At 35.8% G+C, this 26,444-nt stretch overlaps 1 protein-coding gene across 1 annotated transcript in view; it reads right to left on the reverse strand.

Moving 5' to 3' along the window:
• TRHDE (thyrotropin releasing hormone degrading enzyme) overlaps positions 1–26,444 on the reverse strand; it is a 427,994-nt gene that overhangs the window by 276,658 nt on the left and 124,892 nt on the right. The window lies entirely within an intron of this gene.

Raw genomic sequence — 26,444 nt, forward strand, 5'->3', positions numbered from 1 at the left:
AGCCACATTTCAAGTGCTCGATAGTCACATGTGGCTAGTGGCTACCATATTGGATGGTATGGCTAGCTGTAGAGAACTTCAAGTTATCTTCTACCCAAAAACCCTAGAAACCTATCATTCTATAGTTTGCAAAATAAACACAGGCTGAAAAGAAGTTTTTTAAATTATGCCATAGAATTATCTGGGTACCAAAGTAACACTGACACTTATGTGGATTTCTTTTTGCCTAACTGGATCTTTTAAAAATTATTAATCATGAAATAACATAGATAGAAGTAGTATATAAAACACAAATGTAATCTTAAAAATGATGATATATTGCAGCCTCCCAAGTAATCACCATCTGGGTCAAGAAAAAGAACTTAATAAACCACTTCATAACCAATGACCCCCCCAAGTGTGCACCACCCTGATCACTGCCCATTTCTTCCCCCTTAGAGGTAAATAAAACCCTGATATTTGTGATCATCATTTCCTTATTTTTCTTTAAACTTTTATTACCTAGTTATGCATCCCCCAAACTATATACACCAGTTTAGTTCTGCCATTTAATTTCATATAAATGAAATTACATAGTGTGTATAATTTTGAGAATTTCAATATCTGCTCAAAGCTATCTTTGTGGGATTCATACATGTTTAGATATAGTTCATTCATGTTTCTGGCTTTATTAGTTCATTGTGTGACTGTAGCATTCTACTACTGACTTACACTCAAGTTCTTTCTGGTGTTTGGCTATTATAAACAGTTCTGCTTTGAACATTCTTGTCCACCTACCTTGAAGAGGTACATGCCCAAGAGTATCTCAAGAGTACACTAAGGAATGAACTTGCTGGATCATAGGACAGGGCCATCTTCAACTCTACTAGATAATGTCAAACCTTCCTAAATTGATGCATAAGTTTACGCTTCCACCAGCAATGAGTTTTGCTACAACCTCCCCAGTGACTGGTACTGTCGGATTTTATAATGTTTACCAACCAGATGAGAATATAATAGCATTTCATTGCAGAATTATTTATCTAATTATTAATAAAATTGGTTATCTTTTTATATACACATTGACCATTTGAATATTCTCTTTTAAGTTGCCTCTTTTTCTGGCTGATTTGTATGTCTTTATAAGTCCTGAATATTTGTCCTTTTTGTTTGGCTGATTTGGAAATTTTTAACAATTTCCCCGACTGAGTAATTTGTCTTACCACACTTTTAAGGGGATATTTTGATAGATAGATGTTGTTAATTTTAATACAAATCAATATGTCAGTCTTTTCCTGTATAGGTACTGGTTTTTGTATGTTGCATAAGAAAGACTTTCCTACCTTGAAATTTTTCTCTTATATTATCTTCTAGACCTTTGTATTTGACCTTTGACATTTCAGTCTTTAATATGCATGAAGGTCAGTTTTTATATGGTGTGAGGTAGGTGTCAACTTTAATTTTATTTCAGTTTGATATCTAAATGGTCTAGTATTATTTATTTAAAAGTTTGTCTTTTTCACACTAATCTGCAAAGTTATCTCTTCTACTGCTCAAATATCCTTCAAAAAGTGGGTTTCTTCTTGTACTTTCTATTCTGTTCTTTTCCCCAACTTGCCTAACCCCATGCCACTGTCATAATTACACAACTTTAAAATATGTTTTGATACCTGATAAGTCAATTATTCCAATCTTATATTCCCTTCTTAAGATTTTCTTGGCTTTTCTTGACCCTTTGAAGTTCCATATACATTTTGAACAAGCTTGTTGAATTGAACAAAAGAGCCTGCTAAGATTCCATTTGAAATTTATTAAATATATAGAAATCAATTCTGTCTCAACTAAGATAGAACTGAGATTTTTAATAATTTTGAATATTTCACTCCACTGATTTTTGTTCTAAGTTTATTTCAGTCATTTTAATACAAATTTTTATATTTTTTCCACAGAATTCTTATATATCTTTGTTAGATTTATTCCCAATTGCTTCATGTTTTCTTAAGTTAGAATAAAATGTGTATTACCTCATTTTAACTGTTATTTTGCTGGTATATAAAAATGCAATTCATTACTGTATGTTAATATGCACCTTATTGAATTCTCGTTAGTCATAATAATTGAATCTCTTTGATGTTCTATATAGAATCATGCCAACTGTTATCAGTTGCAATTCTGTATGTTGTTTTTAATCTCAAACCTTTTTTTTTGTCTGTCTATCTGATTTGGGTCAGGTTTCCCAAGTAACGTTGACTAGAAATGGTGGACAGCCAGCCAGTGTCATTGATTCCTCATCCAAAAAGAGAAAATGTTAAATGTCATTTTAGATTTGATTCTGCTATGCAATTTTTGCAAATAATATTTCATTATATTAATGATGCTGATCCTAATTTGCTAAGAATTTTTGTCATGAACTAGATGTTGACTTTTATTACATGATTTTCTGCCTCTATTAAAAGAATCATATATTTTCTCTTTTTTAAATTGTGCTAATTTATACTGATTGATTTTTAAATGTCCAATGAATTTCACATTTCTGGAATAAATTCAGCTTTGCAATGTATTTTTATATTTGCAAAATTTTGCTTAGATTTCGTACCTATGTTCATGAATGAGAAAGACCTATGATTTTACCTTTCATAATGGCTGTGTCAGGTTCTGATATTAAAGTTATGCTGGCCTCATAAAATAAATTGGGAAATGTTCCTTCTTTTCTACTGATATTTAAGAATTTGTATAAAAATTATTTTACTGTTTGGTAGAATATGACAGAGTTCAATAATAAAGACAGACTCAGAGTTCTTTGTAGGAATATTTTAACATATTTTGTTTACTTAATAGATAAAATACTATTCATATATATCTATTTGTCTGTCAACATTAGTAAGTTTGTTTTTCTAGGAATTTGTTCATTTTACTTAACTGTCAAAACCATTGACATGAAATATTAATAAAGCCCTAATATTATTTTCAATATATGGTATTTGTGATCTCTTTTTAGTCCTTCAATTATTTGTACATTCTCTTTCTTATTCCTTGATTATTCTCAACAGATATTTGTAAATTTTATTATTCTTTTTAGAAAATCGACTTTTTGGCTTTATTGATCACTTCATTTTTAATAGCTTTATAGTATTTTAATCGCTGCCCTATTCCTGGATAATGCAAGGACCTTCAAACACTTGAATTATATTTATTCCCCTCTCAATATATATGTTATCATTACCAGTTACTATAATTCTATTTTATGCCCCACAGTCCATTATTATCATTTTAAGTAATTCATATTATTTATATTTGTCTATAATTTCCTGTCATTACATTTGCTTTGCAGATTTCCCCTCTGGGATCATTTTCCTTCAGCCTAAATCACATCTCCAAATCATACTGCAATCACAGGTAAATCCAAAATTGTATTGTCTTACAGTAACAAAGGTTTATTTCTGTCACATTTACATCCATGGAGGATCAACGAGAGCTCTGCTGAATGTGCTCTTCATTTCAAAATCAAAGCTTAAGGGGCATCCTCTATCTGGGACACCAGTTTCGACAGTGCTCAGAAGTGTTGCTTGTCACTTCCACACACGTTGTATTGTCTGATAAAGTGATATGGTCAAATCTGATGTCATCAGGACATAAGGTCCCTATTAGAAGAAGCCAGAAAAACTGATATTAATATATTAATATGATCTGCTCCACCATGTGTTTGTATTTCTATTAGAGAGCACCTATTGTTGAAAAACTCAGTGTTTCCCTGAAAACTGTATTTTATTTACTGAAATTCTTAAAATATATCTTCCCTGGGTATGCAATTTCCTTAGTATTTTTCCATTTAATACAATAATGATATATTTTCCCTTTCTTCTGACTCTATTATTGTTATTAAAAAGTTAGCTCAGTCTAGTTGCTATTCCTTTAAAGATAATTCTTTTTTATTTCTGGCTTCTTTTAAGATTTTAACTTGTATGTGGTGCACTGATGCTTCACTATGATATAGTCAAGTGTGTATTTCTTTCCACCTGTTATGCTTGAGATTTGCTGGACATCTTGAATCCATAGATTAGTATTTGTTCTGTTCAGGAACATTTGCAGCCAACAATTCCTCAAATATTTCCTCCTCTCTATTCTTTCTATCCTCTTCTTCTGGAACTCTGATTAGACATATATGAGAATTCACATATTAGACTTTCTCTTTCTGCCCTCCATGACGTTGTATTGCCTCTTTTATATATTTGTTCCTCTCTTTGCTTCTTCGTGCTACATTCTGGAAAGTTATTATGACTGATCTTCAGAACAATTATTCTGGCTGATTCATCTATTGAGTTTTTACTTTCAGCTATTGGACTTCTCTTTTGCAAAAGTTTGATTTGGTTTTTCCAATCTTCTAGGGCACTTTTCGAGTATTCTATCATCAGGAATATTTTTATTTCTTTAAACATTGTTGGCATGGGATTTTATAACTTGTGGTTATAATCATAGTATCAAGTCTTTGCAGATTTGTTTCTGTTTTATGTTTTGTCAGCTGGTTCTTAATATTAGTGCCCTTGTTTATTTGTGTGTGATTGGTTATTATTGTCAGTGAGTACCCATTAGTCGTACCCATTAGTGTGTTTATAGGTACTCTTTAAGGATAAAGATGAAAATAACTTTCTGCAAAAAACATTTTAATTTACTTTTGCTAGGTTTCTATGGATACTGAGAACCACCAGTCTAGTAAATTTGGATGTTGAATACTCACAAAAGCCACGTTGTGGTTATAACTTTGCTGAGAATTCCTGCTGTGCTCTGACTGTGTTCCTCAAAAGTTCATGTATCGGAAACTTTATCCCTCTTTCCTTATGAATGAATAAAGGAATTAATGAGTACGATGCCCTCATGAATAGATTAATGTCACTATTAGAGAGTGCTTGTCTGAGAGTGGTTACCCTAGTATCATGCAAGTAGGTTTCTTATAAAAGCAAGTTTTTTCTAGCTCCCTTGCCCTTGCTCTGTCACAATGTGATGCCTTCTACTGTGTTGTAATGCAGCAAGAAGGCCCTCACAGATGCTGGCTCCTCCATCTTGGGCTTCCCAGCCTCCAGAACTATGACATAAATATTTCTTTATAAACTACCCAGTCTGTGGTATTATGGTACAGCAACAGAAAACAAACTAAGGCAATTCCCTCTTCTGTTTTGCTAAGCATCAAGGTCACGTTCGTAGCAAATGCATGATACTGGGAGAATGAGGCTAGTTTACTTCTAATTACCTCTCATTCCTTGGGGTTCCTAGATCTTTAAGAAAGGTGCTGTCTATTACACTTCCACCTAGAGTGGGCCTTGTGTTTGTTTATCCTTTACCCTATTCCACTTTTATTCAAATTTAACTCATTTGACAAACATCCCCAGAGAAAAGTGGATTAAATGATTCTCTTACATTCTGATTCCAGTTTTTACTTATAGTTTAACTTGGCAGATCTTTACTATCTTTTTAAATCTTACATTTCTAAAAACACATTTATTTTCTATTGTATGTAGCACTTTTAGTTGTTTTATTCCAATGCAAATGTTGGCCCAAATGACCTCTCCCTGACACTTTCCTCTGAGGGTAACTACTGCACAAATTCTAAAATGATTCCACACGAGCGTTCTCCTGTGTAGCCCAGATCCAGCTAATGGGAAACGCTCCACATCCCTTGCTCTGAATCTGAAAGTGCAGGTAAATCAAAACACATCAGCCCCCTCTTAGCTTTATCATAAAGCAGTCTTTCAGTCTTTTATCACCTCCAGATTTCTCAGACAGGAGTCAGACCTCAGTCCAACCTCTGCTTTAGTTTTCTCACGTGTGAGTCAGACACGAGTCCTCTACAGCTTCCAACTGCAGGAGACTCATTTGAAGTTCTGAGTTGTCTCACTGAAGCCTTCTTCATCTAGCTTTCAGAGGAAGGAACAGACCATTCCTCTCCCCAAAGCAACAGAACTGAAACACTCCACAGAGCAGTAGCTCTCTGAAAGAAAACCTTTGTGACAACTCATCCTCCCAAATCTGATTCTTTAAGGCCTTGATCACGCTGAAGAGTACAAGACTCACGGAACAGCTTGTCATTTTGTAAATTCTGTATGGGAAGCGAACTGTCCTCTTACTTGGCATCTTCCTATGGTTTTCACACCTCGGTCAAGAATGAAACATTCTGTACACTTTGATATCATTTGTCATAATGAAAAACAAATTAAGAAAATTTGAGGTTTTTAAAATTTTAACACCACATTTAGCAGTAATGTGTGCAATGCTATTGTGAGAAGGCTAGTATCTATTTTCACCATTTACTATTTTTAAAAAGATACAAGTAAAACTACATGATGTGCTAAATTGTACTAAATTGTTGGAACTTTATAATCACTAATTTATAAAAGCATCCAAACTCTAGAGGTGAAAACGAAGGGAAATAAATATGCATCTCACAAAGAAGAGTGGAAGGAGAGCAGTAAAGCTTTCTAAAAGATCAGGAGATATCTAACCAAACTTAAGAGAATCTCTCCCTTAGGAGAAGAAAAAAATTCATCCTCACCAAAAAGATCCAGGTACCCCCACTCACTTCCTATTAAGACAACCAGCACCTAACAATATAAACCCTATTTCCTCTAAAAGCAGAGTGCCTCTTACATGAGGAAAAGCCCAAGTATCTTGACCTCTGCTCAGAAGCAATAATATTACAAGCAAAGAGATTTTTTGCTAGACTTTGCGGGACATCCACTGGGACTCTTAGTGGAAACAATAATCTGTTGGCGTATAGAGCACTACACAATTCCCTCGGAAGCCCTAATTCTCATAAATCAAAAGTTCTACTTCAATGCAACTGATCTGTTTTGGAGAAGGCAATCCTGCTCAGAATTAGATTTGTCATGGCACATTCTTTTAATCTTTATCAGTATGAGCTTTGTAAACACAGTATTTGAAATAATACAGCATATTATTTTATACAAAAGCCTCAAGAGTCCTAGATTCCTGAATACTTTCTAGTAAAACAGCCAAGTTACTTAAGCTGCTACTGCTTCTCCTCCTTCTTTTTCTTTTTTAAGCAAGAGTAAAGTAAAAGTCCTACGAGCTAGTGAGCAAGGAAATGTTTGAATATTGAGGGAGTTAATGAGACAGAGATAATGCTGTTTCAGTTGGCAAGTTCTACAAAGCAAAGGTTTGTGCAAAGGTAATAGTGATATGAACTGAAGACAGGGATACTGACCATCTATTTGATATTTACACCCTCAGAATCTTTTCCTCAGTAACTGTTTCACATATGTAACACTGCCAACTTGCTTGAGAATATAATCTTCATAAAATGTTATGTTTTCCTTTACACTGAACAAGCATTTGCCCTTTTGGAAATATCAAAAAAAGACTTTAGTGAGGGTTTAAGTCAATCTACATCAAATGTCTTTGAAGTAGCCAAGTGATTTTCTGTTTGCTTTTAATTCCCTCTTCTGTGGTCCAAGCACTTGGAGAACAGATGTGAGAGAAGGCTTTGTAGAGAAAATAAAAGAAATAACAGAAGCTTTCAATGAGATAGACTTAATGTAGTGGTGGCTCTGGGGAAAAGTATAATTAGGAATTAAGCAAATATTAGAGACCACAGATACCAATGTACAGCTAGATACCAGAGATGCCAATGTACAGCTAACTCAAATCACAACAGGTGACCACTGCAGAGAGTGAAGACGTCATAAACATAGTAAACGCAGTGATCTATGGAGAGGTCCATTTAAATGAACAAAAATGGGCAAGTTATATACAATATTCTACAAGTCCATAGATAAAAAAAATTAAACATTATCTCCTATATGAAGTCTTACATAATCTGTCCCCTCACCCACAGCCAAGTTAAAATGTCTTGGGATGGTGTTCTATCAGATATATCTATACATGAGTCCCCTTTGGTTTCAGTTTTGTCTTTTGTAAAAACAGCTAATGATATCTTAAGGATTAAGTAGAATAACTCCTAAAAGTCCTTAGCACACACATTAAACATAGTAGGCACTCAAGAAATAATCATTACAATTATACTGTAATTTTGTACTTAGATCGGTCTCTCTCATTACAATCTCCTTGAAGAATGTATCATAACTAATCAATAGCTACTATTAATTATGAAGTTATTGTACACTAGGTATTGGTCTATGTGATTTACATGTAGATAGTATTATTATCCTCATTTTATAGACAAGGCACTGACGGATAACTAACTTGCCCATGGTTACCTATCTCAGAAGTAGCAGAGCTAAGACTTTTAACCGACACACTCTGGTGATATGGTTTGGCTGTGATCCCCCCCAAATCTCATCTTGAATTGTAGCTCCCATAATTCCCATGTGTGGTGAGAAGGACCTGATGGGAGGTGACTGCATCATGAGGGCAGGTCTTTCTTGTGCTGTTGTCATGATAGTGAATAAGTCTCATGAGATCTGATGGTTTTATAAAGAGGAGTTTCCCTGCATAAATTCTTTTTGGCAGTCACCATGTAAGGTGTTCCTTTGCTCTTCCTTCATCTTCTGCCATGATTGTGAGGCCTCCCCAGCCATGTGAAACTGTGAGTCAATTAAACCTCTTTCCTTTATAACAAATCTTATTATGATGTGTTTTTGTTTTTTGTTTTGTTTTGTTTTGTTTTTTGAGACAGACTCTCACTCTGTTCCCCAGGCTGCCCAGACTGGAGTGCAGTGGCGTGATCTCAGCTCACTGCAACATCCGCCTACCAGGTCAAGCAATTCTCCGTCTCAGCTTCCACAGCAGCTGGGACTTCAGGCGTGTGTCACCATGCCCAGCTAATTTTTGCACGGCTAATTTTCTCTGTGTTTTTAGTAGAGACAGGGTGTCATCATGTTACCCAGGCTGGTCTCGAACTCCTGAGCTCAGGTGATCCACCCGCCTCGGCCTCCCAAAGTGCTAGGATGTATACAGGCATGAGACACCAAGCCCAGCCCTCGGTTATGTCTTTATCAGCAGGTTGAAAACGGACTAATACATCTGGCTAGTACAACTAGTACAACATACTGAGTACTGATATCATAGAAACACACACACACAGGCAAAGATGTGTTTGTGTGCATTCTGTTTTGTTGTAAAAAGCACAAACTTCAAGTCTAAGTCAACTTGATTTCCTTAACATTTTTCTTTCTATCCATAGTCAAAATCAGAAATGCCTGCTGAAAAACATCTTCAACTATGACCAACCCCCTCTACTCCACTCCAAGCCCCCATAATCTGAGCTGGTAATGCTGGTTTCCTTCCTGTTGACTTCTGCTATTCTGACTATCCTCTTCAGACAGAAGTCAGGCTTGGACGTCTTAGCTAGATTTCAATGTTGGCATCATTCCAGAATCTTATTTAACCTTTGGTTTCAAACTCTGCTGCCTTTGGATCCGGCCTATTCTTCTCCAGCATCTAACCCAGGTCATTGGGAATGCAGTCCTGGCCCTTGTTTTGAAATCCATCTTTTTCTTGAAGGTAAGTATAAATATTTAAAGTCTAACTTCGGATTGAATCCCAGGAATCCTGGGCAAGCTTTTAATTTTTCTGAGCCTCAGTTTCCTCACTGGAAATATGTGAAAAATATTAAGACCTGTTTCACCAGGTTGCTGTGAGAATGAAATAAAAAAAAAAATGCATGTAAAACAGAATTGTGCTTGGCACATAGCAAACAATGCAAAAGTGTATTGGATGAAGAAAGGATGACAAAAGAGTCATTTAGTCTGATTTTATTATTTTGTCTGAAAAACAAACACAAAGGCCCTGAATGTTCCCTGTATTTCTCACATCACCTTCATTCTTCAAGACTCAGCTCAATTATTTATTCAAGGAAGAGACTCTCCTTTGTGCTCTCACAACAAACCGAACAAGCTTTTATCTCGGTCCTTGCCACATTAAGTATCATGTGTCTCTTTGTCCATACCACTAGATTGTCAGCTTCCTGAGAGAGGCCCAACAGCATGTATGTATGTGAGTGTGTTGGGGGTTATTACACCTTAGTCACCTTTGTTGCCCCAGTGCCCATCATAAGCACCAGATTTTTCCGGGCTCAACTAAACTGTGTATGTGATCTTCTGCCAGAACCACCAAATGAGAAGGTACCAACTGGCTAAATAATGAGATTGGATGAAGCAAAGGGAGATTCCTGAGGAAGCAGTCATCAGCTTAGAGCTGCTCCTCAACTCTGAGACAGAGCGAAGACACTCATACCTCCATCATAAGAGAGTCAGACGGTGTCTCCAACATGGACTACTTACCTTTTACCTTAGGAAATAAAGGATGAAAAAGTTGTGCCCTATGGAAAAAAAAATTAATGAGGCTATTTCATAAGAAATCTAGCATCATTAAAACTAGAATGGGATATTTTTATGTATGTAACTGTGGTCTGCAAAAAGAAGTTGACATCCTAACCCTCAGTACCTGTGAATGTGACCTTACTTGGAAATAGTCTTTGGAGAGGATCAACTTAAGATGATATCATTAGGGTAGGCCCTGATTCAATATGACTGGTGTCGATATAAAAAGAGAAAATTTTGACACAGGGACAGACCCATGCAGTAGGAAGACATGCACAGGAAGGATGCCACTTAAAGATAAAGGCAGAGATTGCAGTGATGCTTCCACAGATGAAGGAACACCAAAGATGGCCAGCAAGCCCCTAGAAGCCAAGAGAGAGGCATGGGATAGATCAAGCTTGTCCAACGTGCAGCCCATGTGCCATCTGCAGCCTAGGATGGCTTTGAATGTGGCCAAACACAGATCTGTAAAGTCTCTTAAAACATTATGAGATATTTTTTGCAGTTTTTTTTTTTTTTTTTTTTTTTAGTTCATCAGCTGTCATTAATGTTAGTGTATTTCATGTGTCACCTAGGACAATTCTTCTTCCAATGTGGCCCAGGGAAGCCAAAAGATAGAACACCCCAGGACAGATTATTCCTCACAGTCCTCAAAAGAAACCAATCCTACCAACACCTTGATCTGCCATTTTGGCCTCCAGAGCTACGAGACAATCAATTTCTGTTGTTTGAGCCAGCCAGTTTGTGGTACTTTTCTATAGCAGCCCTAGAAACTAATAAAGACTTGTTAAGGAAATAGCAGGAGAATCTCAAAAACAGGTAGGTATAATGGAATAGCATCAAGAAAATCAGTAGTAGTAACCATTTTAAGCTTCAAACCCACTACCAATAACATTTTAAAGTATTCAAAATACTGAAACAGAGAAAAAGATGTTATTCATCCCAGGTAATCAATTCTACCTAAAAGCTTACCATTCATATCTAGAAAAGCAAACACTCTGCAACCCCAGTTATTACTATTATCTTTCCAAATGGTCATGGTTCCTCCTTGCTCATCTATTTCTATTATTACAACCGAACTTCAGGATCACTCTGTTAAGTTCCCAAATTTATTATAAGATGATATAAAAAATAATTCACATAGATGTTTAAATGGCATTGAATATAAGGTTCAAACATTTCTTATTCATTATATCACTGGGTATTTTATGAAAATCTGTTGTTGATGTGAACTTGTTCATTTGATTACATTTTTAAACTGTCAATTGCCAGTGTAAAGGAAAACACAGACTTCCCTGCTGATGTAATGGACAGTTGCTGGCTCTGGAGCACATTACTTGGGTGCAAATCTTCACTTTTCCACTTGCTTCAAATGTGATTCTAGGCAAGCTGCTCAACCTCTTTAAAGCTTCCTCGTTAGTAAAATGAGGATAATGCTAGTAATTACCACATAAGGATGTCAGAATTAAATGAGATAATGCATGTTAAGCAACAGCCTTGTATACAGCAAGACCTCAGTGGGTGTTAGCTATTATTGTTGATGTAGTTAGTATTAGGTATGTATTAACTCCTTAATGAGAAATTGAGAAAGCAAAGCTGTCATGGAGATCTGCCTTTAAAAAAGACAAATACCCACCAAAAGCCAAATATCACTTTAAAAATGTATAAAATGGTCAAAAATCATTCTCTCATTTTTACATTTTTCCCTACTGTAACTCATTTAGAAACCAAGTAGAGCTGAATAAAGAGTTAAGCATAGAAAAAAAGAAGGAGAAATTGGCTAAATAGGACCATCTTAAAATATTTTTTTTAAAATTTTCCTAAATACTCTCAGCACATTGGAGTGCATTTATCTTAACTGTATATAAAATATAGTAGCCCAAGAAGAATAAATTATTTTACTCCATTTTCTTCTTTTATAATTGAAAGTCACTTCTTTGAGCAAATAAATAAAGTGCTCTAGGCAAAAAGACACAAGAGAACATTATTCAACATGCAAAGTGTTTTGGAAATCATAGCTTCTCTAATTAAGACAAACTTTTTCTTAAGACTGAATAGCGTACAAAGTACAATAAAATAAGATGTGTGATTTAACAATACATATAACCTGTAATTCAGTTCTGACATGTTTTATTTAAAATCTCTAAAACTAGAGACCTGGTTTCCTAAAGTTACTTATAAATACACGGTAATTGCTTGAAATGCATTTCTGCTAGTATCTCTACAAAGTCCTCACTACTCTCCCAAGGTTTGAGAATATGTAACATCTATAAATGAAAGCTCCCTCAGTGCATAACTGCTAATGGGCACAACAAACATCAGTTTACACTGAGAATTTTTATTCATCAGTATGTAAAACCTGATTTTGCTTACACCTACATATTAAATTAAATGTAGGTGTAGTCTAAGATGTAGCTCTTCTTTGAGCAAAAGAATTGCTCATACCAACAGTAATTAATTCCAACATCTAGTTTCTCACATTGCCGTGTCGTAACTCTCAAAAACCAAGGAATAATTTTAATATTAACAAATTTGAACACTCTACAAAATACCTTCTGCTGTAGTGTCCTATAAGTACATTTTCACTGTAAAACTTAATTTTACTAATATACAAGAAGATACCCTTGCCTAATCAGATAGAAAAATTTAATATAGGTATCTACTCTATATTCACCCAATAACTCAATTTCTGACTCAAAAAGCTTTACACCCAACTGTCAATACCCTAAACAAAAAGAATATGACAAATCATAAGTTACCCATTTATTCGATTAAAAAACCGAGGTCCAGAGAGATTTTTGCCCAAAATTAAAGAGTGAGTTAGTGGCAGAGTGGGAAATTAAAACTGAAATTATGGCACTCCATTTTCTCCCTTGATAGCTTATTCATCTACATTTTAAAATAGACCACAGACAATTGAGATACAGAGGCAATAAAGAATCTAGAAATCTGTCAGTCATTTATCATTGAAAATTTACTCTTTTTAAAAAAGTAGCCTAGTTTTTAAACTTAAAAGAATAACTACACTTTAATAAAGAATCAGAAGAAATAAAACAAGTTTTTTAATTAAACATGCAGAAATCATCTAAAATCCAGTGAAAGGAAGTTATTTTTGAGCTTATATGTCTCAACAATTACAAACTGGGTTTAATTTAAACTTTCTGTGTGAAAATTTTTGCTTTTGCCAAGAACTATAGTGTTTTTCATGATAAAAATCAGTTTTTTGGTGAGAAATATAATTTGAAACACTGACATTTATGTTCTTATGTGAATAATAAATAAAACATCTCTGTTTCCTATATGTTTACAAGCAGCACAAGAGTAGTTTATTATTATTAAATAAATAAGATATTAGCAAATTTGGAGTCAGATTATTCTAGAAATTGGAAAATGACCCACTTGTTGGATAAAATGGTTAGTACTTTCCAAATAAAAATTAGATACTCCTCTCTTGCAAACTCAATTTCATGATCTAATGTTTGGAAGTTTCTATTAAGCCACTCTGTGAAGATTTTTCTAACATTAGCCTTCAGATAATACTTAAAGCAGTCATTCCCAGGCTTTCTGATATCAGGGACCAGTTTTGTGGAAGATAAATTTTCCAGAGACAGAGGCGGGGGTACGGGGTGGTTTCAGGATGAAACTGTTTCATCTCAGATCATCAGGAATTAGATTTTCATAAGGAGTATGCAACCTAAAGATCCCTTGCATGTGCAGTTCACAGTAGGGCTTGTGCTCCTATGAGAATCTAGTGCCACCACTGATCTGAGAAGAGGCGGAGCTCAGGTGGTAATGCTCACTGGCCACTTCCCACTGTGAGGCCCAGTTCCTACCAGGCCATGGACTAGCACCAGCCTAGGGGTTGGAGAACCCTGGCTTAGAGTTTTAATTTTTCTATTAATTTGTAAACATGTCAAGCTTGGACTAGTAAAAATGGTGATATTAACATAAAGCATCTAACAACTTAATCTGCACCTCTGGAAGATGGGTAGAGTGAGGGATACCCTACCAATCCCTCACTTCCATTAACCAGAGAAGCTCTGCTTATATTTGTTGTCTCCATAGGGGCCCCAGATAAGATTTGATTTATTAAAAATGCAGTTCTGCTGACTTAAAGTAATTGAAAAGTTGTTCAAATTTGTTATAGAAAAGAGTAAGTCAGGAGTAATTTGAAATAAAACACTGATATTTGGATAATTCCCTTATCTAATGCATATTTATTAAGCATCTACCATAGGTCAAGTAATGTTGGAAACATTAAGAATATCATAATAAAATTCTTGTCCTCAAGAAACTTACAATTGAATAAATAGACACTGCTATGTAAATGGCAAAGTACATAATTCAATGCTATAAAATATAATAACTGCTATAAAAAAGGACAAAAAGGTTCTAATGGGCAGTTACTTTTCATAATGTCATCAGGGGATGTTTCTATGCCTCTCTTTCTCTCAGAAAGTAGCACTTGAAAATATTTCCAAAATATATTTCTAGTGAAAAGCATTTCAGACTAAGGGAACGACAACGTAAAGTTTCTGAGGGAAATAACAGTGATGTATTCAAATAAGCATATAAAGATCATATCAATAGGGAGGAGTGAGCACAAGGAGAATGGTGGTTTGGGTCAGCAAGGTAACAGGGATTAGATGGTGGAGGGCCTCATAGGCTGATGTGAGGACTTGTTTTAACTTTGATAGGAAGAAATAGAGGAAGATACTCATGTAACGTGACTGATGTTTTTAAAGCTTTACTCTTGGTTGTTGTTTGGTAATAGAATGGACAATAGGAAAAGTTGCAAAAATTTAAGTAAGGAGAGTAATTTAGAAGCTGTTTCAATGGTCCAGGAGGAAAAAGGTGATGACTTGATGACTTGGAATAGCAGCGAAAATGTGGAGAATTAGTAAAACACAAGATTATTTTTAAGGCAGAAACCTGTAGGACTTGCTGATAGATTACATAAAAGGTATATAGGAAAGATGAATCAAGGTTGACTCTGATTCTGTTTTACCAGAGCAGCCTGATGCATGGGTTTGCAATTTACTAAAATGAAAAAGGTAGAAGAGTAGGCTTGATGGGTGAAAGAAGAGTTCTGTGTGTGAAATGTTTGCATTTGAATTTCACATTGGAAATTTCAAATAAGAAATTAGAGTCCACAGAGGTCAGAGGTGAAGATATAAATGCATCAGCATACAGGTGGCTTCAAAGCCACAGTACTGAATAAGATCAATAGGTAGAGATACAACTGAGAAAAGAAGAGAGTGAAGAGTCCATTCTTGGAATATCAAATATATAAATATTGAGAAAATAAGAAGTACACAGGAAAGCAGTCTGAGAAAGAACAGCCAGTGAGGTAAGAAGAAACTGGTGTACCTTTCCAAGAGCCAAGAGAATAAAGTTTTTTTGTTTTTTGTTTGTTTGTTTGTTTGTTTTGAGATGGGGTCTCGCTCTGTCGCCACACTAGAGTGCAGTAGCGCAATCTCAGCTCACTGCAACCTCCACCTCACAGGTTCAAGAGATTCTCCCGCCTCAGCCTCCCAAGTAGCTGGAACTACAGGCGTGCACCATCAGGCCCAGCTAATTTTTGTATTTTTAGTAAAGATGGGGTTTTACCATGTTGGCCAGGATGGTCTCGATCTCTTGACCTCGTGATCCACCCGCCTCAGCCTCCCAAAGTGTTGAGATTACAGGTGTGAGCCATCGCACCTGGCCAAGAATAAAGTCTTGAAAGAGTGAGTGAACGACTCTCCTATATGCTATAGAGGGGCCAAGTAAATTAGGTCTCTTGGCTGACCATTGCACAGCAACCTTAGAGCCTAGACAAAACTCAAGGCCTGATTAAAAGTGAGCTCAAAGGATAATGGGAGGTAAAGAATGGATACTGTAGAGAAAACATTCTGAAGAATATGCTATTAGCAGTAACAGAGAAACCATAGCTAAAGGGGGAATCAAGATCAGGAAATGCTTCTTATTTGCTTAAGGCAGGGTATATTGAAGCCTGTTTGTTTAAAGATAATTTAGTTGGAAGAGTGGGTACCTGATGATGTGAGAAAGAGTGGATAATTTTTAGAGCAAAGTTTTAAAAGCACCCAGAGGATGTAGGGTCAAGACCATTTTAGAGGAGTTGGCCTCATACAGGTGTACAGAAAATTCATACGTGGCATACCAGGAGGAAACACAAGGTATATGAGTACAGACGCAGGTAGATAAGAGAAGGAATTTACTTCTGATTGTTTTTGTAAAAAAACAAACAAACAAAAAAAAAGAAATAAATATCCAGGTCATTGGCTAAGATTGAGGAAGGGAAGAGTACACTAGAGGTTTGAGGTGAGGGAAAAAGATGTGAGATTGTTTTCTTAGAGAATAGAAGAGCTAAATAATTACAGAAATATAGACTGATTGCTGCAAAAAATTAAGGGCTCATTTTACTGCGTAGTCATAAATTTAAAGTAAATACCATGATCAAGTCAATGCAGGCATAGAATAAGCATAGAGTAGGATTTAACAAGGGTAGATGTTTTTCAGGTGAGAGTGATAGAAAGGCACAAAAGAGTTGAATATGAAAGCCAAGGAATGATACCATGATATATTACATCATCTAACTTGGGTGAAACGAAATGGAGGATACGAGAAGAGTCATGATCCTGAAAATATGTAGGATTAGTAGTTTGGGAATTCTAGGAAGAAGGAGGGTGACAAGTTGTTGGAGCAGAACTGGATGAACAAGGCTACAAAGATAGGATGCTGCAAGCAGAGTAGGATGCTTGAAATGAAGATGTTTCAAGGTGGTACAGTTATTGGAAATGACAGGGTCCAGGGTATGACTGTGAACTGAATGGGGGACAATGAAAAACATCAATAGAACTGAGAATATTAAGGCCTCTCAAGGGTGTTTGAGGGATCATCAGTGTGAACACTGAAGCCACCAATCAGGATGATAGAGGAGTGATGGAAAGTCAGTGTTTCAGGTTCATCAATAACCTCATGGAGAAGGAGGGAGAAGGTTGGGAAGATGTTGGTCAAAGGATACAAAATTTCAGTTAGATAGGAGCAATAACTTCAAGAGATCTATTGTACAACATGGAGACTACAGTTAAGAACAATGTATTATATTTGCTAAGAGTGTAGATTTTAAGTATCCTCACCACAAAAAATAGTAACTATGTTAGGTAGTGCATATGTTAATCAGCTTGATTTAGGTTTAGACATTGCCCAATGTATACATATTCCCAAGCATCATGTTGTAAGCAATACATATGTAAAATTTTTTAATTTAAAAAATGTTTAAGAAAACACTATTTGGTTAAATATGATTCCTGGGAGGTAACAGTAGATTAATTCAACCAAGCTGAGGAAGCAGGAGGCATACTTCACCTGCATCCACACAGGTAGCCAGAGGTTTCTGGAAGGTGGCAAAGATAAATAGTAACCTGGAATTCGCTCTAAACAATATGACACCTATACCACTTGTAGGCTTGTATGCTGCAGGATGTGAAAGGAAAATTATCCACACTTGAAAGAGTCACAGGGGAAAGAGTATCTTCAACACATAGCCAAGTTTCAGTAAGAGTTAAAAAGTAAACAAAACATTTATAGAAGTTAAGGGCATAGGGGTTTTGCAATGGGCAGAATGGGAGAGTCTGGAACAGAAGAAGTGTACTTGAATCAGATTAAGGAATGTACATATATATATGTGAAAAAGACTCAAGGTGATAAGGGATGCCCTGAGATGTTTGAGATTATGATGATAATGAATTAATCATCTCTCTGGGGAAGGCTAATTAATATAATTATGGTGTTCTTCCTTGTACTGATCTCTTAGGCAGTTTGTTATGGTGTTGGGAGGTACAAGGTGTGCAATTCATGGCAAAAATACTTGCTGCCTATCGATCTCCTTTAAATCCATTGCAAGTGGCATTTTCAGAATCTACTGTTAATTGGACCATTAATCAAATTTCTCTGTGTTTAGAATTTGAGAGCTCAGAAAGTATTGTCTTGCACCATTTATTAGACTCTGGTGACGTAACAAACTTAAATTAAGCATGATAAAGTAAGCCTGTTAATAGTTCATTTTAAGGTCTCCAAGTCAATAGAATTAATTGTCCAAAGTTCTTAAACTTGTCAACCTCAATGCACATAATGGGTAATATATACCTGAGTATGTTCGTATGAGCCAAGTGTACACATTTACAGTTACTAGCTCTAATTCCAATCCATTCGTTCTCTCCCAATGAAGGATTGCAGAAAGAAAATGCATGAGAGTTGGATTGATATATTAACCATGACTCCACCAGATTTTTGAAAGAAATAAGACTTATTAAAAGCAAGATTTAATATTTTCATGAAATTCATAGTAATATCTTTGTGATACTTGTAACATACTTCACATCTCAGCTCAACATTCTAAGATTCGCTCTCTAGGATCTATACAAAAAAATGTCAACTATAACACAGCATTATATCGATCAAAATAAATCAACCACCATCCAAGAATAAGGATCAGCATATTTTCTTTGTTTGTGATCTTTTATTTGCAGTTTTCTTCATCTCATATCTTCAGTGACTGATATGTTTGACAACAGATATACAAAATCTGACACTGTGGGAACAGATCTTCATTTTTACCATTTGTTAGGTTTAAAAAATGTGACAGATTCTGAAACATGTTATGTGTTCTCTGAGATTCACTGTCTGTTTATGTACTCCCCTCACTGCCCTTGCCTCCCACACCCTGCATTTCTCAGGGATAGCTCTAGTACACAGAGGACCACTTTTCTCGGGCCCAAGCTCTGAAACAGGGACTGCAGTGGCCTACACATGAGACTTGATGAACTTAGTAATTTGAGAACCAGTATTCTATCAGTAATATGCATTATTATTAGATACATAGATCTGAGATTTAAGTCCAGTCACCTGATTCAAATGTCTATATGATTAGCCATTATTCTCTATCTTCCATCTTAGTTTGAAGCATTAGTAGAGGTTGCAGAGGAAAATAAGTGTTAATCCTGACAAAAAATTCAGGTTTTCCTGACATTATTCACTTCAGGTGAGAATGTAAAATAACATGAAGCAACATGAGTCTTTGCATAAATATGTCATATTGAATATAAATATCTAATAAGTGAAACATTAATATTCACTCAGTATATATAAATAAATTTGTATACAAATGTGTATGTATAGTTTTTAAATGTATGTAATAATTGACATACAGTATATAAAATATAGTATATAGTGTTTATTAACACAAATATAAATTCCATTACTGTGATGATTCTGCACATATTTATAAGCAAATGCATGCCCTTAAAAGAAACAAAATGTACTAGTTATTTTAAATGTGCCAGTTTAGTTTGATTCTCGATCATATGCAAAAATGTAGAAAAATAAATCTTGAATAAATGTCTTTCAGGGATTTGTAATTTTTATATTATTAAACTAAAGGGGTTATCAAGTAATGCAGGGTTCAGCAAACTGTGGTCCATGGGTCAATTCTGGCCAACCATCTGTTTTAGTAAATAAGATGTTATTGGAACACAACCATATCCATTCATGTATATTTCGTCTACGGCTGCTTAGCTATAACGGCAGAGTGGCATAATTGAACTGAGATTATATAGTTTACACAGTTGAAAATGTTTTCTCTCTGGCCCTACACAGAAAAGTTTGCTGATCATTGTGATATTGATTATGGAGGCATCTTTACATTATGAAAATTTTTTCAATCACATATTTTTTCACTATAGATCAGAAGGAGGGACGACACAGAGTAGAAGATATTTAAGGAGGTACATCAATAATTTCTTCTGAAATTATCAAAGTAATTCAGACAAAATTGAATTGTGATTGAAAGAGCTGAGTAATTCATGTGGTTGCCATACTCTTTATTTTGGCCATGTCCTCACCGGCATCCCCATCACAAATCTCAGCAAAATGATCTAAGCCTTACACAGGTATATTAGTCAGCTTAGGTTTATGTGACAAAATACCATAGACTGGGTGGCTTAAACAGCAGAAATGTATTTTCTCATAGTTCTGGAGGGTAAAAGTGTGAGATCAGGGTGCCAGCATGATCAAGTTCTGGTGAGGACTCTGTTCCTGGCTGATAGATGGCCATCTTCTTGCTTTGTCCCCACATGGCAGAGACACAGAGGGAGAGAGATCTCTCTTCCTCTTAGAAAGCCAACAGTTCTACCACATTAGGATTCCATGTTAATGACCTAATGTGGCCTTTATAAAGCCTCCTAATTACGACTTAGTTACCCTCTATTTCAATACAGTTACATTAGGCTTTAGAGCTTGAACATACAAAATTTGGGGAGACACAATTCAATCCACAGCAATAGGTATAAGAAATTATGCCCACATTTCTGCTACAGACATGGAATGTTGGTTTTGTCCACTAGAGAAGTTTGGCTCATCAAGTTTCATACCATTTACCAGCTACCTTTATTAATACTAATAAAAATTGACACGGTATATCTCAATGTATTTAAGAAGCTAAATGATCCAAAATGTTATCAACCTACCAAGTATTTTATGGCTTAGTGAATATTTTTCAGTCTGTAAAATAAGAAGAATAGCTAAACAATTTAAAAGCTTAAAAACATCCTATTCTATGCTACCGAAGACACATTCTAGGTCATTCGTGAATTATTTACCATACGAAGACAGAACCCATAAGGAAAAAAAAAAAAAATAAAGCCAATAAAGAATAAATCTAAGTTACAAACCATTAAAATTCCTCCAACTGAAAAATGGCATTTGGGACTCACTCTCTCTTTCAAAATCACCCTTTAAAAAGCTTCAGCGATGCCCTGAAGGCTTCATTTACGACTACCATATTGGATTTGCTCTGCTTGTGTACTGCCACCTCCCTTACAGGCTAAGGTTTGTTTCACACTTCAGTCTACTTTACATTTCAAAGTACATAAGCAACAGCATCAAAATTCTCAAAAACAGTAATGAAAGACTTTAAGACTAAAAGGTGGGCCAGGAGTACATTTTTCATTTAAAACCTCTCAAAATGTTTCATTCCAAATCCTAAACCCCTCCAGTGTCATGAGGGATAAAGTCAGTCATAAGTTTAAGATTTTTAAAAATAGCCAATTTTATAAAATTTATTTACTATCAAAATGATTATATCACTTTTATAGTGGCTGGAAATTTCTTTCTGAGATTCTTTTTTCTTGTAATAATCTCTCAATAATCATCCAAGTTGAATTTGTATGATGTGCTGAGGATTTGCCTTTTATATTAGACAAGCAAGTGAACAAAATAAATACATCTCACTCAGGTTACAATAGTACCTCTGCTTCTTACCCCACAAAATTACAAGCAGATATCTCACAGTTTACAGCAAAGATTTTTATTATGCTTCATTATCTGATAAGATAATAAGACTTCAATGCAAAATGTAAAGGAGTGATGTCCTGATTATAATAACCACTTAGAGTTCCTAAACCTTAGAAATGACAATCAATCAATAAGTAATCATGGAGTATCTTTACAATGGAAAGGTCTGAAAAGTTCTGGATAAAGAACACTTACAATAACACTGGGAAGAAAAGGAAAAAATGTATTTTGACTATTTCTCTCTTACATAGTATTTTGCTTTAATTGACTTTTAGATGGTTAACCCTAATTTACATAACTATGCCTCAGTCTCAGTTACTTGAAATGAAGCTATTTTGAAAAACCTTCTGATCTCAATACAAGCTATTTTAGCTCTAAAGTTTATGAGAATGGCCACCTTTCTTTTAAAATTGGCTGATTGGCAGTGCTGCTGTCAGCAGTAATCCCCAGCTAGACTTTAATGAAATGTTCTTCCCTTTCTCTAGGGCTTTGGATTGCTATTTGGCTATAATTAACTCCAGATTGACCAATAGCCAGTGAAGGAAGCAACTCACTCTATGAAGAGGATTATTACAACCATTATTTTGTTCTAAATACAGCTGTTCTGGTTAGAAAATACAGAAAATACAAATTATGTATCTTGCTATGTTTATTTCAAATAACCAAGAGAGACAAAAGGAAGTATAAAAAGATTGGTCCTTTTTACTATAGCTACACAAGCAAGCGAACCACATGGGAAAACAAAACAAAGCTCATAGTTTTTCAAGCTTGTCACAGTCTCCTAAACTGCAGTTGAAAACAGCCAACATCAAGCCTTCATTTGAATCTTATTATAACACAGCAAATCCTGTTGATTCTCCTTTTAAAATGTATACATTTTAAAATGCATCCTTTTAAAATGTACCCTCTTCTTACCACCTCCATTACTACCACTCTGGTCCCATATACTATTGTTTCTTAGATTAATGCAGTAGCTTCTCTCTGCTTTGATCTTTGCTCCCATCCCCCAATAGTCTGTTCTACATGAGGCAGCCAATGTGATTCTTTAAAAATGTAAGTCACACCAGATCGCGCCTGCTATGTACTGAATTGTGTCCCCTCAAAATGCACATGCTGAAGCCCTACGACCTAATAAGATAGTATTTGGAGATGGGACCTTAGGAGGTAATTAGGTTTAGATAAGGTCATGAGGGTAGGGCCCTCATGATGGGATTAGGGCTTTTATAACAGGATACACCAGAGAACTTGCTCATTCTTTGCCATGCGAGAACACTGCAAGGAGGCTGCCATCTGCAAGCCAGGAAAACAATCCTCACCAGAGCCTGACCCCGCCAGCGCTCTAGTCTAGCCTCCAGAACTATGAGAAAATATACTTCTGTTGTTTAGTCACCCGGTCTATGGTATTTTGTTATGGCAGCCCAAGGTGACTAGGATAATACTTCTGCTCAAAGTGAAAGAGCATATCTTTCAATGGCCAGACAACAGATCCTTCTCCACCTGGCACAGTTACTTCAAAGATTTCATTTCACCCTCATCTCGCTCTCACTGACTTTGATCCAGGGACACTGATCTCCTTGGTATTACTCCACAGGTCAGATGTTCTCCTTCTTAGGGTTTCCATACTCTTTCAGATTTTGACTTAACTGTCACCACTTCAGCAACACATTATCTGATCACCCACCTATTTAAAACTGTAATCCTTCCCCAACCACCACCATTTCTGACACTTTCTTCTCTACTGTATTTTCTTTATAGCAGTTATCACTTTCTAAATACAACTACATAAATACTTTTTCTGCCTCTCTCCCTTATTAACATATAAGTCCAATGAGGACAGGGATTGCTGATTTTTATTAATTGATGATTTTCTATTACCTAATAGAGCAGTGTCTAGTACATAAAGGTATTCAATAGATGTTTGTCAAATCTACAGTCAATGTTCTCTTTTAAAAAAAACAAGGAAGAGAAGAGCTGATAGGCAACTAGATACTTATTTCATTTTCCAATTGCAAAAACATCCCAGGTACAAAACATAACTTCTTTAATAGCCTCACCATAGGACTGCTATGATAATAATCCAAAAGCTCATTATTTCTTCCAGGTACTAAGTCACCCATTTTTCACCAACAATTTCCTTTACAGGGATCCTTAATGAGAAAATAGCTGCAACTATAGGTAAGTCATCCTTCATGTCTTCTATTTTTATTTACAGAAAAGAGTTTTCTTGGTAGTGTATAAGGTACATCACCATTATTTCTTCGAAATCATATTTTATTTTATTTACACAGCAGCTGAAGTTTTGCCTTCTCTTCCTCTCCTGTGTTGTGAAAATGATTACAACAGGAAGAAGTTAGGAATTATTCATTTAACAAGAATTTATTGAGTGCAACTTTGGGCCAGGCACACCTCTCAGTAGAGGGAATAGAGCAGTGAACCAACAGGCAAAAACCCTGGTTTTCATAGAGCTTACATTTGGGTAAAGAAATAAGGGAGATGTGGAAAACAACTAATAAAGAAAATAAACAATACATAAACAAAACACAAGTTAGGTGAGATAATAAAAAATACCATGGAGAAAAGTAAATCAGGGAAGAAATTTGGGAAATAATCTGCAAGGCTGAAATATAACAGAGGGATCCGAAAAGACCTCACTAAAACAGGGTGATATTTCAGCCATGCATCTATTTGAATGAAAAATGTTTTAGGCTAAGGGAAGAACAAGAACAAAGGCCTTGGTAGTGGGTTTGGCCTGTTGGAGTAACAGCAAGGAATGCAGTGCAGCTGAAACAGAGAGGGAGTAGGAGGGAAATAAATGAGACTAGAGGGTCCAGGGTGTAAAGGATAGGGGGCAAGCATGCAGGGTCTTGCAAGCCACAGAAAGAATCATTTACTGTACTAGTCCATTTTCCCACTGCTGATAAAGACATACCTGAGACTGCGTGATTTATAAAGAAAAAGAGGTTTAATGAACTCACAGTTCCACATGGCTGGGGAGGCCTCACAGTCATGGCGGAAGGCAAAAGGCACATCTTACATGGCTGCAGGCAAGACAGAATGAGAACCAAGCAAAAAGATGTTCCCCTTATAAAACCATCATATCTTGTGAGGCTTATTCACTACCAGGAGAACAGTCCGAGGGAAACCGCCCCCATGATTCAATTATCTCCCACTGGGTCCCTTGCACATGTGGAAATTGTGGGAGTCACAATTCAAGATGAGATTTGGGTGGGAACACAGTGAAACCATATCAGAATCCTAGACTTTATGAGTAATGGGAAGCCATTGGAATTTTTGAACAGCAGAACACCATCACCAGGTAAACTCAACATCCCTCACAAAAACTCTGTAAATTAACTCTTTAACTTCAAATTTTATTAGGTTGACCCCAAGCAAAAGAGTATGGTTGTTGGAATGAGAATACTAGAAATGGAAAGCAAAAGAGTATGGTGGTTGGAATGAGAGTACTAGCAGTGGAAATAGTGACAAGTGATCAGCTTCTGGATACATTTAGAATGTGGAGCCAAAAGGATTTGCTGATAGGTCAGATGTGTCACACTTCAGAAAAAGTATCTAAGGCCAAGATTTTATATAAATGATGGTGGTTTAAGATATGGGGTTCAAATTTAAACATGCCAATTTAATATACTCATTAAGCATCTAAGCACTGATATCAGTAAAACATAAAAGTCTGGAGTTAAGGAGAAAGAACCAGGCTGGAGATGAAAATTTAGGAATCATAAGTATCAGCATATGGTGTTTAAAGCCATAAGACTGAATGAGGTAACCAAGCAAGGCCACTACCAATGTAAACAGCAAAGAGAAGAGATTCCAACCTGAGTTCTGGGGCATTCATGGTTTAAGCAACTAGAAAGGCAAGAGAGCAGGGGAAAGAAGACTTAGAGTGGCCAATGGGTAGGAAAAACAAAACAGAAAAAAGTGTTGCCCTGAAAGACAAATGAAAAACTGTGTTTCAAGGAGTTGGAGAGAACAATTGTGTCAGATGCCACAGATAGCTCAAGATAAACACTGAGAATGGAGCACTGGATTTAGCAGTGTGGAGGCATTACTAAACTTGAGAAGTTTTAGTAGTGTTGAGGGGAAGTCTGATGTAAAATGCATTCAAAAGACAAGACAGAAATCCAAGTCAGTGCAGATGGACAATCCTTTCAAGCAGTCTAACTGTAAAAGGAAGGAGAAAAAATGGGTCAGTAGCTGGAGTGAATGTGCACATATGTGGTTAAGTTGAGAGAAATAGCACCATATTTTTACTGCTGATAGGGAAAAATTCAACAAAGAGAGAAAATTGAAGATTCAGGAGAGAAAAGGAAAAACTGCTGAAGCAATGTTCTCCAGCAGATGAGAGAGGATGGGATGAGGTGCACAAAAGGAGGAAGTATCTATTACTAGAGCAATGCCAGTTGACCCATGGTAATAGGGGAAACAGCAGTGTATAAGGAACAAGGTTTATGCAATGACTAAATATGAAAACGTTAAAAATGGTTATTTCCTAACCTAATGGCAAAGCTGTAATGGCCAAAACACTGTTGGATTATGTAAAATAATGCCTTGGAGGCCTCTTTAAAATACACATTGATTAGGTTACAATCCTATTAGAATTAGTGAATATATGCTTAGGAGTAAACTCAAGGTTTGAAACTCTTAAAACTAGAGAAAGGGGGAGGAAGGCAGTAAACAAATTAAACATGTAACAATATACTCAAGCTAGCAAAATAAAAAAAAAAACTTCTCTTCAACTAGATTTTAGGCTTCTAGGAGAAGATGCCACTTACTATCATTGCTGAGCGCAATGTACATAGT

Source organism: Rhinopithecus roxellana, chromosome 10, assembly GCF_007565055.1.
Source record: "Rhinopithecus roxellana isolate Shanxi Qingling chromosome 10, ASM756505v1, whole genome shotgun sequence".
NCBI lineage: Eukaryota > Metazoa > Chordata > Mammalia > Primates > Cercopithecidae > Rhinopithecus > Rhinopithecus roxellana.